Source organism: Toxorhynchites rutilus, chromosome 1, assembly GCF_029784135.1.
Source record: "Toxorhynchites rutilus septentrionalis strain SRP chromosome 1, ASM2978413v1, whole genome shotgun sequence".
NCBI classification, from domain to species: Eukaryota; Metazoa; Arthropoda; class Insecta; order Diptera; family Culicidae; genus Toxorhynchites; species Toxorhynchites rutilus.
In genome coordinates, this window is record NC_073744.1 from 47,822,763 (window position 1) to 47,841,753 (window position 18,991).

Consider the following 18,991-nt stretch of genomic DNA (forward strand, 5'->3'; position numbering starts at 1 on the left):
TATAGAATTAATGCCTTATATCGGAAAATGGAGAACAATTCATTTTACACTTCAACTCACATTATGAGCTAACGCCAGAATTTAGGCAAAAATATTGCTCGTTGCGTCGGGGAGGAAGTGAGTGGATAGTGCAATCGAAAGAAAACATACCCTATTAAATCGTCAAATTGTTAACTTTTTTATTATATTCACTGTTCATGTTTCAAGCAAAAAAAAAAATCTGGATAAATTTCCTGTCTAATGATATATAACACAACATATGTCGCATTAACCATTTTGAGTAATATGCGTTTGAAAACTCTTAATAAATCGTTACATTTTTCGTAGAGTGACCCCCCCTATATAGAAATCAAAGACATAGCCCTATGTCAATACCCGCTGTTTGCATCTAATTTGCAATACCACTTTCCTCAGGTTCCATGGTTTTGAAGTCTGTGTTAGGGAAACATTCCGATTTGCAAAAGCGCAAACGAGTATAAAAATACTCGCTGCTTGTATCCATTTCGCAATGCCGATTTCCCCTGGTTCCATGGTTTTGAGGTTTGTGTTAGGGAAACATCCATTCATTCCAGCGATGATACCTCAATGGTTGCGCAATCATAACTGAGTAGATTTCCGAGTGCCACTCGCTTTTATACCGATTGGAGTGATTTCAATAGCCTGTTTTGAAAGCAATATTAAGGCTATTGAAAAAAGTTTTTGGATCAAAAAGTAACAAGCATAGAACGCATAGACATTTTATCTTTTGAATGAAGTGTTTATCACACAATTTCGTTCAGTTGTTTAGGAGCTATTAACGCTCACAATCTCGTTCTCCGGCGAAACGCTATCGCTCACACCTCAGTATAGAAATGAAAGACGTAGTCCTACGTCTTCAAAATGAAAACACGTCTTCACATACGGCATTCTTGCCCTTCTGATGGACATTGGAAGAGGCAACTGCCATCGATGATAGTCGCATCTCACAGCAATGCCAATCGATAAACTTGGAGCGTCTGCTGCGAGGCAGTCCCAAGGCGAACTCGTTTAGACCTTGACACAGGAACTAACAAGGGAAATCAATAAATAGGAGTATATTGGCCATGACATCGTTCGGCTGGACTCTGTATCTTTCCCATCTGCAAGCCATAATCCTTATTGAATACAAATATACGCACATTGAATCATGCGTTGAATATCGCCAACTGACCCATTTGTTGAAGGGACGCTTTTGATAACCACTGTGCAATATGACGATGCCAAAGTTATAACAATCATAACTGGATAATGACATGCACATTTTTATTATTGGAATTCAGATTTAAACCATTTAGACATAGAAAAATCTTGAATTAATATGCTTAGACAATTTGTAATAAAAAAAAATGGGTGGGTTATATCTATGATATAACCGCAAGATTGACGTGGGACTATCTTAGCTTAGTAACCATTTGTATGTATTGATTGCAGTTTGCATGTATTTGCAATGGCGATTTCCCCAGACACCTTGGTTTAGAAGTCTTTATAGGTAATCAGATTTCAGTCGGAACAAAAATACTCCCGACCTGCATGAATTTGCAATCCCAATTTCCCTGGACACCTTGTTTCTGAAGCCTGTGTTGGGGAAACATATTTTAGTCGGAACAAATTGCCCTCGACTTGCATGTATTAGCAATGCCAATTTTCCCTCGCTCCATGGATTTGAAGTCTGTGGTAGGGAAACACATTTCAGTCGGAACAAAAATGCCCCCGAATTGCATGTATTTGCAATGCTAACTTTCCCACGCTCCTTGGACTTGAAGTCTGCGTTAGAGAAACGCATTTCGGTGGGAACAAAAGCTGCCCCTACTTTCATGTATTTGCAATGTCGATTTCGCCAATGCTGCTTGGTTTTGAAGTCTGTGTTAGGGAACATATTTCGGAGAGAACAAAAGTCCCCCTACTTTCATGTATTTTCAATTCCGATTTCCCCAACGCTGCTTGGTTTTGAAGTCTGTGTTGGGGAAACCGTAAATCGGACCAATCAAAACGAGGCAGTTAGGGCGTTTAGATAACGCTTTACATTTTACAGTTATTCAATTATTTATCTAATGAAAAATGACATTTCATTAATTGCGATAGATGCGTAGAAATATTCCCTATCAATTGATGCAAACATCTTTCCGATCCAGTAGAAAATGTTCGAGTTATAAGCATTCGAAATCTTGCATTTTTTCCTGCATGTTCAGTGTTTATGTTTTCATTTTACCCCCCATATATTCCGGTTAGACGTAGTCCCACGTCAAAACACAAATTCATGTCATCCTGTAACAATACCATGAATAATCGCATCTGCCCGGGAGAAGACGATAAATCCAATCATCAATTCGCTTGTATCTAAAATCGTTACAATGCCACTCAACAGCTACACATAACTCAAGCTTTGGAGCGAAATTCCTTGTTCGGCACTGGCAGCAGCTCTCGTGAATTCAATATCCTAACCTACGTTCAGGTTCTGCCATTTAGCACCATAATCCACAAACAATTGATATAATGTGGCACTCTTGGCTCGAGTATCCCCTTCAGCGCGCGCGAGAAACGGAATGCTTTCATCGAGCCATGAAGGCCTAGGCTATACAACACTGGTGTCACTGAGGCAGAAAGGAAGTGTGAGTGTGTCACTCGAGCACGATTCTGAGAATATAAATAATCAGTTCAGACAGTGTGTGAATGAGACGGTCGCTGGCTGGGACATCATGGACTCGGGAGCAAACATGCGAACCGAACAAGCGAACAGGCGGCTCCATTCGAGCAGTCAGCAGCGAGCAAGAAATTTAATAAACGTACTTGATAAAGTCGAAAGCACTAAAAACAAATAAACAAGATTCAACTCGACAGTTGTTCCCCGGAAAACATTTCAAGCTTGCAGCCAAGAGGGAAAGATGACGACGATGATGACGGCAATGATGTTCGGATGCTTCACAAAGTATTATTTTTCTCGCACCCCCTTCATGCTGGCGTTCCGTTGCGATCACGAAACTATGAGCTAGAGAAGGGATAACATCTTCGAGGGGTTATGAAGAATCGCCCAAGAGTGTCTCGGATAGGTTGGTGTGTGTATATGTGCATCCCCTGCTTGAAAGTAGCGTTGTGTACAACACGATTTATGCCTTTCGTGTTTATTGTTGGGTCTTTTTTCTGCTCTCTCATCAAGTGTGTGTCCTTCCAGGACAATTGCCGTGTCAATGGCTGTTGATTAATGTTGATGATGAACAATAGTAATTTTGAACCCGGATTCCTTCTAAGAAGCTACATAATTCGAGAAAGAACAATTCCTACAACCATGGTTTATCCGACCGGACCGGAGATAATTCCCAGCTTGCCCGAGCGAGTCGAAAGGGAACCACAATTTGGCTCATAGCCAACACTCCAACAGCTCGTGGTGTCTGGTGTCGAAAATCTTAGCCGTATCCCGCACTCTGGGAGCCCCAGCCAGCGGTCGACAATGAGAGATAATCGAATTAAAATCATACTACTTCCGCACGAATGCGAGGCCACAAAACTCGAGGCTCGCTGCCGCCATTCGGAAGACATCCCTTTCCTAATGCGACAGAGCGGATGTCCGAATCAGTCAAAACCAATTATCGGGCATGGAAAGCCAAAAACACTATGATTAAGAACGAAAAACAGGAAGTGGGTTATATCTGTGGTATAACCGCAAGGGTGACGTAGAACTATCTTTGATTTTAGTTGCTTCTTTAGTTGTTTGATTTTTAGTTGCTTCTGAATGAATTCTGAATGAATGAATAAATGAATATCTGGGGGACTTCGAAAACGAGAGCGTTACGTTGAAGGCACAATATTCAGCAAAAAAAGCAATCACACGAAAGTTGCATAATACATAATACATTGCATAATTGTGATATGATTTGTATTCCATTTCCAATAGACAAAATAACTGTTGCATCAAATCAGTCTACATATTTTTTGCGTTCGCTCATCCTTTCTCACAACACCCATTTCTCGTTTGAGAAATTGTTGAGTAAACATCGTTGGCCAGTGCGCGTAGAATGGAAATTCCTTCCTAGGATTCATTGCACCTCTAATAAATTGCCGAAAGACGTGGTCTTACATTGATCGCACTTGATTGAAAGATCACAAAACCAAATGTATTTGGTCGCAGTATTATATGGATAGAAAACATAATAAACTTTTTCGCTTGAATGTAATTTTCAATTCCAAGGGAATGAATGAATGCGTTTCAGGCCAAGTCAGGCCAGGTAATGAATCCCTCGATCCCTCGCCGTTCAGCTCGTCCAGCTCGTTCAGTAACGATGTTGTCTTGTCGATGTCCTCACGAAAAATGAATGCGTTTCACCACCAGAAGTATCCTTTTTTACGTCATTGAATCGAGAGAAGGTGTGGTTTACGATGGCAATTTGGAAGGCAGACTAGAGGGGAATGAACTCTCTGAATTTGAAACTTTCAGCGACTGAGCAATACGAAACATTTTCCGTTGCGCGCGCATACAATATTGGATACGAACATTTTCTACTGAATTTTCAGAAGCTTTCCTGTTAATTCAGATTGATTGAAAAATCACAAAACCAAATGTATTTGGTTGCAGTGTTATATGGATAGAAACTATTAGAATAAACTCTTTCGCATCAATGTATTTTTCAATTCCCAGGGAACTGACAGATTATTTTTCAGCAACGATTAGTTCCTTCCAGATTATCCTCGATACTCGAAGCCCACCAGTGGTTAATGCTGACTCGGTAACCACCTGTTAATAGCACTGGATTGAAAAATATTTGGTCACCGTGTTTAAATATTTGGTCACCGCAGATTATTTTTCAGCAACGATTAGATCTTTCCGGAATTTTCTCGATGCTGAATGGCATCCAAACGAATATACTCCTTTCAGTTTGGCCTGTAAAAAACTTTTCTGAACTCTAATCCATCAAATTTGGAGCCCTGATTATATGCTAAGCTAATATAGCACGCTCTCCTTGGATTCGACGGGCCAGCTGAATGTCCTTGGGCATGATGTGACGTGTTTTGCGTGGTTAGCACACAAATTGGTATCTTCGAATAGGCAGTGTCATAACCGCGGAACTGTGGAAGCGCAAGTCGGTTTTGAAGTCCTGAGCAATTCAATGAACCAAATGCTGCAAAGCTAGTTGACGATCAGCATTTCGGTCGACTTCTGATAGCGACGAATTTCACGAAAGCAAATGAAGCAAATCATATCACAATACAAGCAATGTATTATGTATTATACAACTTTCGTGTGGTTGCTTTTTTGCTGAATATTGTGCCTTCAACGTAACGCTCTCGTTTTAGAAGTCCCCCAGATATTCATTTATTCATTCATTCAGAAATGATTCAGAAGCAACTAAAAACAAATTATCACTAAATCAAAGATAGTCCTACGTCACCCTTACGGTTATACCACAGATATAACCCACTTTCTGTTTTTCTGTTTTTTGACGTGGGACTACGTCTAACCGGAGTATATAGGGGGTAAAATGAAAACCTAAACACAGAACATGCAGGAAAAAATGAAAGATTCCGAATGCTTATAACTCGAACATTTCTTACTAGATCGGAAAGATGTTTGCATCAATTGATAGGGAATATTTCTACGCATCTATCGCAATAAATAAAATGTTATTGTTCGTTAGATAAACAATTGAATGACTCTAAAAAGTTAAGCGTTACCTAAACACCCTAACTGCCTCGTTTTTATTGGCCCGATTTACGGTTTCCCAAACACAGCTATCATAACCAAGCAGCCTTGGGGAAATCGGCATTGGAAATACATGAAAGTATGGAAACTTTTGTTCTCACTGAAATGTGTTCCCTAACACGGACTTCAAAACCAAGCAGTGTTGGAGGAATCGGCATTGTAAATACATTAAAGTCGGGGGTATTTTTGCTCCGACTGAAATATGTTTCCCCAACACAGACTTCAGGTCCAAGGTTTTTTGGGGAATTGGCATTGCAAATTTTTGCAAGTCGGGAATATTTTTGTTCCGACTGAAATGTGTTTGCCTAACACAGACTTCAAATCCATGGAGCGTGGGGAAATCGGCATTGCAAATACAAGTAAGTCGGGGGCTTCTTTGTTCCGGCTGAAATGTGTTTCTCCAACACAGACTTCAGAACCAAGGTGTCTGGGTAAATTGGCATTGCAAATAAATGCAAATTGCGAGTACTTTTGTACTCGCTTGCCTTTGTGCAGATTAGAATATGTTCCCTTAACACGGTCTTATTAACGTAGGAACCTGGGAAAATCGTGCAGACATTAGAGGCGAATGAACTTTCAAGTTTAAAGCATCTATAGTATAAAAAGCAGAAGTTAAAATTGTTGATTCATGCAAGCCGGGGGTACTTCTGCACCCACATGTTTTTTTTTGCACTCCGAAAAGTGTTTTCCTACCACGGTTTACAAAAGCGGGTACGAACACAACGCTTTGGCTCGGTTATTCAAGATTGCCTTGAATAATATGTCTTCATATCTTCTGCTCACTGAATTGCTACGCATGGCATTTAATTATGAGGCAAAATGTTGATAACCATTTGCTGCGATAACGCCTATTGATTAAACAATATTCGTTCGACGTACATCTCAAAATCGAAACTGAAGGCCTGAAGTTCATCAAATCAAGCAAATTTGCGGTTCGAAAAGTACGTACACTTGAGAGATGCAAATTCAGAAGGGAAATGTAGGATAAAATATTCGTTTGATAATTCTTCCGTTCACATATTTTGCACTAGGCATCATACCAAACGTCAAAGGACTGTCATTAAATTTACTTGTAACGAAGAATATAATCTATCTAATAACTCAGGGCCCCTCAACTGACCATCTTTGTGTGTTATTCTAGCTACTACGTCCACGCAACAATCATCATGTGTCGGTAATCCCAGTCCCTTACCGCTCACATTACAATCTGCTGCATCGGTAATTGGTGCTAATTCTAACACAGCAATGGAAGCCTCATATCAGCAGTCCCGTTGTGAACAGTCCAACTGTGAACATTCGAACAATAGGAATATTCTAACGCCGAAAAAGGCGGCATGTGTTGTGTATCGATAGAAATGGAATACTCGGCATGTGTTGTGTATCGATAGAATTGGAATATTCTTAGGCCTAAACAGCTACTGTGTTATACATAAAAAAAAAAACAAATGTTTATCGATGGATAGGAATCTTAAGCCTAAATAATATACAACAATAGTTATCTTAACATAAAAATGTATACGAATAAATTCGGCTCTGTGACAGCTGAATTGCTAAATGAGCCTAATAAACGGATGGGATAAAAAAAAACATAATCTATCACAATGCATGGCATTTATTCAATCTCTATACACACAAAGCAAATATATTGATTTCAATTGAATTCGGTAATTATTTTATTCAATCAAAAATTTTATCAATAAAAACAAATTATTGCTACCTTATGGTAGTCCCACGTCAACCTTGCGGTTATATCATCGATATAACCCACCATTTTTTTTTTGACGTGGGACTACGTCTAACCGGAATATATAGGGGGTAAAATGAAAACATAAACACTGAACATGCACGAAAAAAGCAAGATTTCGAATGCTTGTAACTCGAACATTTTCTACTGGATCGGAAAGATGTTTGCATCAATTGATAAGGAATATTTCTACGCATCTATCGCAATTAATAAAACGTTATTTTTCATTAGATAAATAATTGAATAACTGTAAAAAGTTAAGCGTTATCTAAACACCTTATCTGCCTCGATTGGCCCGCTTCACGGTTTCCCCAACACAGACTTCAAAACCAAGCAGCCTTGGGAAAATCGGAATTGCAAATACACGAAAGTAGGGGGACTTTTGTTCTCTCTGAAATGTGTTCCCTAACACAGACTTCAGAACCAAGTAGCGTTGGAGAAATCGACATTCCAAATAGTGATCCCTGATTTTTGAAATTAATCGTTCATCAGTTAATCGCATACTTTTCAGCAGTTCGCTATTCGATACGATTAATCGCCCCAAATAATCGATTAATCGATTAATCGTCACACTGAGAGAAATAATTAGTTAGACTAATATTTCTCATTTGCTAGAAAGCCATCTGGAATCAAAAAGGTTTTCATTCAGCCTGAAAATCAATTATCATCTTCTACGCTCCCCCAAACTCGCAAAAAAATTCGTATAGACTGCATTGAGTTTTGTTTACGAGTGTAGAAGAGCACCAAAGATAATTATTGAATTTCAGCATAAAACTGCGTTTTTTTTCTGTGGGTTTGAATCGATTAATCGACGTAAATTATTCGTGGGTTTGAATCGATTAATCGAACGATTATCGGGGATCACTAATTGCAAATACATGAAAGTAGAGGGAGTTTTTGTTCCCACTAAAATGTGTTTTCCTAACACAGACTTCAAATCGAAGGAGCGTGGAAGTTGGCATTGCAAATTCATGCATGTTGAGGGCATTTTTGTTCCGGCTGAAATGTGTTTCCTCAATACAGACTACAAATCCTTGGAGAGAGGGGGAATTAGCATTGCAAATACATGCAAGTCGGGGCATTTTTGTTCCGACTAGAATATGTTTCCTCGACACAGGCTTCAGAACCAAGGTGTCTAGGGAAATTGAGAATGCAAATTCATGCAGATCGGGAGTATTTTTGTTCCGACTAAAATGTGTTTACCTATAAAGACTTCTAAACCAAGGTGTCTGGGGAAACTGGCATTGCAAATACATGCAAACTACGAGTACATTTGTACTAGCTTGCCTTTGTGCAGACTAGAGTGCGTTTCCCTAAAACGGTCTTCTAAACTTAGGTACCTGGTAAAATCGTGCAGACACTAGAGACAAGGCATTTGTTCAAACTTTTTACTCACAACGCAAATGTATTGAATTCAATTGAATTCGGAAATTGTTTCATTTAATCAAAAATTTAATCAATACAAACAAATGATTACTAAGCTAAGGTAGTCCCACGTCAACCTTGCGGTTATATCATTGATACAACCCACCCTTTTTTGTTCCTTGTTTAGTTAAATAAATTTCAAGTTTTCCCAAGAAATCGGGAGAAATTAATTTCCCGCTTGTGTCCCCCTTAAGCGAAATCAAAGGTGAGCTTCAAGATTCATGTGGCGGATAATAGGAAGATTAGGAAGATAGGAAGATCGCTGGACCTGAATTCACGGGTCCGATGTTCGAATCCCGCATTGAATAAAATAAAATAAATTTAATAGTCATTATTTTTCGTTGGATGTAATGATACCGTATATAAGTTAGATGTTTAATTATATAGATTTGTGGGAATATATGATATGTGTGAATTAATTCAATAAATGTTGCCGTGATTAAGTGTAATGTAAAATTGACGAGACTTTGTGCCATTTACTGGCTAGCGGTGTAGCCTAAAAACCCGATTAATTTTCAGATAGGTCACGAGCCCAGGGTCAGGGCTCCTCTTCTCTGTTGCTGACAATTTATCAACCCCCGCACCTCGTTCTCCGAAGCTTCAAGGTGGGTGGGTTTTGACATCAGTGCATAGGTCCAATGATGAGAAGTTTGGCATAAACGGCGTTCATTGGAAACAACCGTAGTGCCTCTGTTGCTTGAATTGTGGAACGCGGACAAACGGTGTCGCGGGTCCTTCTTAGCGCAGGTGCAAGTCACGGAACAAACCGGGGTTTGGAAACAAAGGACAAAGCCGCCCTCAGGTGTTGGGTGTCTCATTGCCGGGCAAAGCAAGAACACGGCGGTTGGTCGCGACAAACTCGCGCGCTTTCCCGGCGTCGCGGGTTACAAGACTTTGACTTAGAACTTTGATAAAAAAAAAGAAAAATTAGAAAATTTGATAAAAAAAAATTAAAATACTTAAAAACAAAAGTATCAATTTTCACGAAAATCTGAGGACCACTAAAACTGGATTCTTTTTCATTTTTCCAATCATCATGAAAGTTGATCCTGTCGTTCTTCCGATCAATATGATAAGTTCAATTCATTTCATCCAACGGAAGATAGCCAGAAAAATCGAAACTGAAAATATAATTGTGGAATAGGAATAGGAAAAGTGGACAATAAACCAGTCGCTATGAAACATTCATCGTCATTTCACTGCGGCCACCGTTCTAATCGGGGAATAACCATTCTGTCCGGCCCAGATATGTTCACACGCCGTGCTCCGAACTGCTTCCACAGACCATGCAAATCATAATTTAAATACACATAGTTTAATGCAAATTCTTGCCCTTCTAGTCAGTGAATCAACAAAACGGACCACTTGGAGGTAGCCAGCAGTTTCCTGCTGCTGGGGCAGATTTCGACTTCAGACGAAGTCTGCTCCCTGTCGGCTAAAATGGCTGGAAATATTTTGGTAAACTTTCCGAACGGTACACAGTCGATTGGGGGAGCGGTCAGAAGGGATACAGACCGTGCGTGTGTGTGTGTGTATAAGAGAGTGTGAACATTTTCCAATGTGTTTTGCATGAATGTATTTATGCTTCCATGAAGAATAGTCACTATAAATTTACACTCGCATCAGGCGAACCTGAACTGTTTGTGTTTCACCGTGGTAGAGAGGGGCGAAGTTTTGGGGCAAAGTGGGTATTGGGTCTGTTTATTTATTATACAGCTCTTGTTTAATTATTCATCTCTTACATATTTTCCGCATTAATAAACATGCTTCGCAGAACTTTTGCTCCTTCTGTGATAATAAAAGGGTCGATGATGCTCCATGTGTTGAAAATTGGGTAGTGGGTGTTATTGGGTGACTACACAAAGCGTTGCGGTAGGAACGAACATTTATTCCGAGCATTGGATTTTAATTACCGATCGAGTTGCATCCGGTACCTGAGAATCTTTAAGTTGTCAGAAAATCTGCATGTCTACGATGTTAATTATAGAACACATCTTTTATTCGACCTACCCGTAAACAACCCACTTGTGATTTATCGAATGTTTGCACAAAATTTGATATATCGCCCAAGTTTCCACGGTCGATACCAACCCGTTCAAGTTTTGTTCACTCCACTTTAATAGTTTCTCGTTTTTCTCGGGGGAAGGGGTGTGTGTGCAAAATAATACTTGCGATAAAGAACAACTTCGAGAGTTTGAGCATTGTTTACAGCCGCTGCCAAACACACGTGCATACACACATCCCGATGCAGCCTTGCGGGAATTCTTCGAGGAGCGCGGCAGGAGAGCGAGATGAAGCCGTCACCAGGCGAACATAAGAAATGATATATCCTCGAACATTATTTCACCAAAACTTCGAGTCAGGCTCTTGCTCTCGGGAGTGTAAGAAAACGGATCGATCCTCGCCCTCGGAGGGGCCCCTCCGGAAACATGATTGAGTGACGTCGTCTTCATCGGCCTGGAAGCTGAGAGGCTGCCATTCATAAATACACTCTCGTACCGAAAGCGCCTGAAGGACATGACTTTCCTGTCTAAAACGAAAATCATGATTTATGATGATAATTTGTCGCCTCGTCCCACTCATACTCATCTTCTCATCCGAGATGTTGGGTTTCGCTGTGCGCCGTTACTTCGCCTCAAACGCCGCGCCCCCTCAAAGACCGGCCCACTAATTGAGCTTCTTCTCAGCAACAGTCGACCGGGCAGACAATGGCCGGTCGACTGTTGGAAGAAGCCAGAAATCAAAATAAATTACTACTCCCAGCAATCTTGGTGAAAATGTATTGCTTTTGATAACGCCCGCAGGCTTTTTCGTTCGTGAGGAAAGAAGAAAAAAAATATCGTACTCGTATACCGGAAAAATGTTCCATTGGCATTGATTACGACGCCATTGGATGATAGGGAGAGATTTCTTTTTTTTTGTTGTATTTTCAACAAGTTGATTTTATAAATCGAAGTGACAATTCAACTCATAGATCCTCGAGACACTGATGACACTGAAACTGATAAAGTGTTATTGATCTAATCTGGGGTTTTTCATCCACTGCGGAGAATGCCCTCTCAATTTGATTGTTTGAAGTATAACCGGCTTTTCATGCCAAATGTCATCATGTTTTTGCATTGTCGTGTTTCTTGACATATGTTTCATTCTGTAGTGTGCATGATGGTTGTTTTGACGTAGAACTACGTCTTTCAGGAAGGGTGCCAAATCAGAAAACAGGTCACGTTTTTATGAAATAAAGATAACATTAATAAACATTTTCACAGTGAACGAATTCTCATGATTTGCATACCAATCGAATCGGAAATTCTCTAAGATTTGTTTGATATGTTATACATTACAATGTTAATCTCTAAACGATCTATATTCATGAAAACTGGAAGAGTTTCTTTTTTCCCATACATTTGTTCTGCCGATTTGTGTGCTAACCCTATCCGTATTTCGAATGCTTATAACTCGAACATTTCTTCATTAATCGGAAAGATGTTTGCATCAATTGATAGGAGATATTTCCACGCGTCTATCACAATTAGGGCGTTATCTAAACGCCCTTACTGCCAAGTTTTGATTGACCCGATTTACGGTTTTCCCAACACAGACTTTTAAATCGATGTATCTGTTGAAATCCGCTTTGCAAATATACATGCAAAATCGGGGGTATTTTGTTCCCATCGAGCTGTGTTTCCCTAACACGGACCTCTAAATCAATGTGCCTGGGGGAATCTGCTTTATGAATATTAGAGGCGAATAAACTGAAAAGTTTAAAGCCTCTTTGATTCAACATCATCATCATCATTTATAAATATGCAAGTCGGGGGTATTTTTTGGTGTTGAGTGCTTTTGTACTCGCTTTTCGTTGTGCAGACCAGAATATGTTTCCATAAAACGTACTTTTAAACTGAGAAAGAGGTGAATGAACTTTCGCGGTTCGAGATACACGTAAAAATGAGATGTGCAATAAGTGAAATTGAGAATGCAAATTCATGCAGATCGGGAGTATTTTTGTTCCGACTAAAATGTGTTTACCTATAAAGACTTCTAAACCAAGGTGTCTGGGGAAACTGGCATTGCAAATACATGCAAACTACGAGTACATTTGTACTAGCTTGCCTTTGTGCAGACTAGAGTGCGTTTCCCTAAAACGGTCTTCTAAACTTAGGTACCTGGTAAAATCGTGCAGACACTAGAGACAAGGCATTTGTTCAAACTTTTTACTCACAACGCAAATGTATTGAATTCAATTGAATTCGGAAATTGTTTCATTTAATCAAAAATTTAATCAATACAAACAAATGATTACTAAGCTAAGGTAGTCCCACGTCAACCTTGCGGTTATATCATTGATACAACCCACCCTTTTTTGTTCCTTGTTTAGTTAAATAAATTTCAAGTTTTCCCAAGAAATCGGGAGAAATTAATTTCCCGCTTGTGTCCCCCTTAAGCGAAATCAAAGGTGAGCTTCAAGATTCATGTGGCGGATAATAGGAAGATTAGGAAGATAGGAAGATCGCTGGACCTGAATTCACGGGTCCGATGTTCGAATCCCGCATTGAATAAAATAAAATAAATTTAATAGTCATTATTTTTCGTTGGATGTAATGATACCGTATATAAGTTAGATGTTTTATTATATAGATTTGTGGGAATATATGATATGTGTGAATTAATTGAATAAATGTTGCCGTGATTAAGTGTAATGTAAAATTGACGAGACTTTGTGCCATTTACTGGCTAGCGGTGTAGCCTAAAAACCCGATTAATTTTCAGATAGGTCACGAGCCCAGGGTCAGGGCTCCTCTTCTCTGTTGCTGACAATTTATCAACCCCCGCACCTCGTTCTCCGAAGCTTCATGGTGGGTGGGTTTTGACATCAGTGCATAGGTCCAATGATGAGAAGTTTGGCATAAACGGCGTTCATTGGAAACAACCGTAGTGCCTCTGTTGCTTGAATTGTGGAACGCGGACAAACGGTGTCGCGGGTCCTTCTTAGCGCAGGTGCAAGTCACGGAACAAACCGGGGTTTGGAAACAAAGGACAAAGCCGCCCTCAGGTGTTGGGTGTCTCATTGCCGGGCAAAGCAAGAACACGGCGGTTGGTCTCCCTCACGGGAGTGGCGCTTAAGCCAACCGCTTACCTGCGGAAAATCCTCCGGTCGCGACAAACTCGCGCGCTTTCCCGGCGTTATCTAAACGCCCTTACTGCCAAGTTTTGATTGACCCGATTTACGGTTTTCCCAACACAGACTTTTAAATCGATGTATCTGTTGAAATCCGCTTTGCAAATATACATGCAAAATCGGGGGTATTTTGTTCCCATCGAGCTGTGTTTCCCTAACACGGACCTCTAAATCAATGTGCCTGGGGGAATCTGCTTTATGAATATTAGAGGCGAATAAACTGAAAAGTTTAAAGCCTCTTTGATTCAACATCATCATCATCATTTATAAATATGCAAGTCGGGGGTATTTTTTGGTGTTGAGTGCTTTTGTACTCGCTTTTCGTTGTGCAGACCAGAATATGTTTCCATAAAACGTACTTTTAAACTGAGAAAGAGGTGAATGAACTTTCGCGGTTCGAGATACACGTAAAAATGAGATGTGCAATAATTTCAGAGGGAAATGTGATATACAATGATCATTTGACAATTCTTCCGTTCACATATTTTGGTAGTCCTAGGCATCATATCAAACGTAAAAGGACGTATAATTGCGTATTTCCACGTCGAAAATGCGGTCGTGTCCTAGATACAACCCCTTACTTTTTTTTTTTTTTAAATAACTTATCCAAAAATCAGAGAAGCGTTTTTTCGTTATTGAGTTATGATTTTTCAATGTCAACATGTTTTCAGTCTACGTTTAATGTTCCATTGCGACTAGACTATCATGCGTCTACATTAATTTACAGCGACTGTAAAGCATCCCTTACACCAGGGATTCTCAGAGCGGTCGATATCGGTAGTATATACTGATTTTTCGGACCACCCTGAAATGTAAATGGGCACCCTGAAGATATTCATATGGATGCGGAAATAACCCAAAAGTAACAAAATATCTAGATTATATCAAATTAACGAAAATAAATTTTAATATCATGAATAGGAAACAACTCGAAAAAGTGTCGAACAAACGATGAAAAATGCCATGTTGCAATGAGAAAACGTGAGAATGAGAAACGATTTATCATGACGATGAAAAATATTGCAATGATAAAAAAATTATCGTTTTGGTGAAAAACTTCATCATTGCATTGATAGCAATCATGGCAGGCAAAACTATTATGCCTCTATATTTTAATTTCGCGCTGCTCTTCAATATTAAGGGGGTCATTCATGCATTACGACTTCTCGGAAAAATCATAAACATACATTTCCTGGATTTTTTTCTGGAAATTGACAAGAAACCAGAATGTAACATTTTCTCCATCTCTCAAACATGAACTGTTTCCATTCACTTAGAGTATTAAATGAATTTCGAGTTTAATGAAAAATAGCTGTGTTTGTGAAGTATAGTAATCGTTCGCTAACTGGTCATGGTTTAACTGGACTGTTTTTTAATTGGGCGAACGTTAATAGGTTCTTGGACCAGTTAAAAAGCAGAATTCCGTAAAGATTCGACGCCATATTCAAATGAAAGATTTACTGTGAGGGGCATTCGAATGTAATGGCGAATTCGTTTTTGAAACTGGGTTAGTTCCAAACTGACTGTAATAAAAAACATGTTTTCGGGTTCACGAATGAGGAGGTTTGTTGGTGTGCGTTATATAGACTGATTTGTTTATATTTACGATTACAAATGTACAGTGTCGACGTCTGGTGGCGATATTAGTGCTTGGGAGGTAAATTATCCCCTATCAGATCAATAAGACCAAGTTCAGTGTAAAATTACAAAAGTTTGAATGAAAATTTCTACTTTATGTTGTTTGATTACCTCACGCATGTAGTCCTTACACTTACTTAACCAGTTGTTCATACATTTCCTGTTTGTTTCACAAATAATTACCATCATAATATAAAATCCTCAGCAGACACAGTTTTCGTTTAAAATGTTTTTGCAATTTCGAAAAAAAAACACTCATTTCATCACATAAAATACGTATTCGATACGTAAAAGTAAATTTTCATTCATAATTTTTATTTTAAAAGCATGTATATTCCATCTGATAATCCATGATTATTTTCGCCTCCCAATGAAAGCACACTAAGCTTAATGTCGACGATTCAAATAATTCGAAAGCAAAAGCAGATGGTTTTCCATTTTCATAGTCTTTATTTTTAGATTTTCCAAAACAATACTCGGAACTTGATAGTTCAGTGTAGTTGTATTGGTGAACCCGAGTGCGAACCCGTGAAACATCTGAGTGCGAACTCAATAGCTTTTGGGTTGAACCTAGTGCAAAACTAGGTTGAAACTGGGTGAATAAAAAAAAGTAGAAGGGTCTGAGCCCAGGGGCACGGACGGAAGTTTAACGTAGGGCTGCGATTGTTCAAAACAGTTGTTTTTTTAAATGTAATTCTTTTCATTGTTCAGAAATCTGTTAGTTCAACTCTTTTGAAACTCCATATAGTAGCCCTGAAAAAGGCCGTTTGTTTACTCATAACCGTTTGTTACTCGTAACCGTCAAACGGTTTGTAACGAACGATAATAGAAAATTAGCTTCTGGCAGGAAGTTCATCTGTCTACTGAAAGTAATTAATGAATATCAGTGTTTCATATAACAGGGTGGAATGATAGATGAAGTATATGTGTATTGGTAAACAAAAAAAAAATATCTTTTATTATGAAGTTTATGGGGAAGAAGCAAAAAACAAGTTAAAAATACTTACGATTTCGTGATATTTTGAGGTAAAATACACATTAACTCACGAAGTTGCTTTATTTTTAATGGATAGATTATGGATAATGGATTGTACATTTTTTACATTGTCTTATTCTTATTATTAGTCTTATTCTAAGGCATCGGTTTGCAGACTATCACAATCAAGTCGTATTGGTTCTACTGCTCAATCTATCATAGAAGGAATTGAGTCATTGAGAATTATGAATATGAGTCATGAAGATTATTAATATTTCATTTCGTTTAATTTTTGTGATGCGATTTAATGCCGATCTCAATAAGTTCTCGTATGATAATCGCTGCCATCCTCCTATTATTGATATCATTTTTCGCTGTACAATTGCCCATGTTGTGCAGCCCGGAAGCCACTCGCTTAAGATGTTTGTCACCCCGTCATATACAGAAGTCATTCGATAACTGGACTATCTTCAACTGGACTTACTTATGACAATGCGTACGTTAACTGGGCTGCAAAGCACTTATGTATCAATCATAGATGTCTTCTTCAATTTGATGTATTGCTTTTGCTTTTTTTGAGTTCAGTTAGCGAGAAAAATTCAATAATTGTATTGATTTTCCGGCCCAATTAACACGTTGACTGCCACGTCAGGCACCGGTGACAGACACCGAGTTTTCGCTCAGGCTGTGTCAGTCACCGGTGACTGACAGTATAACATATGATAATAAAGTTAACTAAATAAACTTATAAGCTTATAAGCATTCCCTTTCGAACCAAAATAACTTCCACTACGATAAGAAACGATGGCCCTAATACGTTTAAAAATTTCCATAGAGTCGCTCTAAAACCGTGGCACTCAACGTGTTAACGAACGATCACTCTATGGGTGACACTTTCCTCGTTGCTTTGATGGAATCTTGCATGAAATTTGAGTGATGCATGAAATCTTGCATCTGATCACTTCAACATTTTTACATTCGAAAAGGGTTTGCTAATTTGTTTGATAGAACGAATTATTGCACACAATTTTGTGTTGTATACAACATTCATGGGGACGAAGTTGAAAGAAAGAATGCATAATACATGATTTACCTTCGCGTCCGCTCGCAAAACATACCTCTTTTATTTGTTAAATTACTCATTTTATTATTCTTACTGTTGATGTCCCAGGCGAAAAAAATTTTGGATAAATTTGCCGTCTAATGGAATATATTATAACATATATCTTATGAACAATTCTGCGTAATATGCATTTGAAAACTATTAATAAACGTTACATTTTTCGTAGAGTGACCCCCCTAAATAAAAATCAAAGACGTAGTCCTACGTTAAAACGTTTTGACAGCAGTAAGGTTGGAACTGGGGTTCAAACTGAACAAAAACGGATTCGCTATAATTTGAAATGTTATGGAAATTGACATTATTTCTGAATAACAAAAACATTGATTGAAGTACAGAAAAATAATTTCCTAAAATTATATTTCATACCTGTTGTCGAACTCAATGTAGCTCTCATTGAACCTTTTCCTCGATAGTTGAATGCAGTCTAGAATTGGGCGACCTTTATAAAAAGATCGATCTTGTTTATTCGATTCTCCAAACGACGTAGGGATCGATCCACTGATTAAATCGGTCTCAAATCGATCTTTTTCATTTCAACGGCTTATTCTTTATGAGTGTGGCCTTGTCTATGAACAGGGAATACCAATTTCAAAGTCCATATAATAAAGTCGATATACCATCTGGACGGGAACACTTCCGGTGGAGATAACTATTCCTCTTGTGTTAGAAGAGGGAAGATTTCAAAAAGCCCAGGAAGACCGTTGTGAAATACAGATCCTACGTCCTGCGAATGTTTATTCGTTCATTTCTGAAAACATTCCTAAATGTGCATATAAATAAGCCTCCAATACCATCGATTCGACTTGATACATGCTACAAATCAATTGTTGCATCGATTTTCGACAAAATCGGTCAATGTTCGGGCATTGATAGCCTCATTAAAAAGCCAGTGGACCGGTCCGGTGTGTGTGTGGCACTATATTGGAACTACGTCATTTATTGACGATTATCATAATTAACCAGGCTTATTTCATAATATTTCTCAAACAAAATAAATCGTAATGAAACATTCACCGCTGGAAGAAAACTGGGCTCTAAATTATCTGCTGTGAGAACATTCTAAAGGGCGAACACGAAATCATTGCGACACCGAAAATGTCATGCCAATTTTCTTATAATGTTTAGAATCAAACCAAAATTTTAGGGTAGTTTTATACATATATTTAATTCAAAAATCAAAAGAAAAGTTAATCGATGGA

General features: G+C 38.7%; 1 protein-coding gene across 1 annotated transcript in view; it reads left to right on the top strand.

Moving 5' to 3' along the window:
- The window catches only part of LOC129762532 (neurotrimin), a 946,497-nt gene that overhangs the window by 361,631 nt on the left and 565,875 nt on the right, over positions 1–18,991 (top strand). The window lies entirely within an intron of this gene.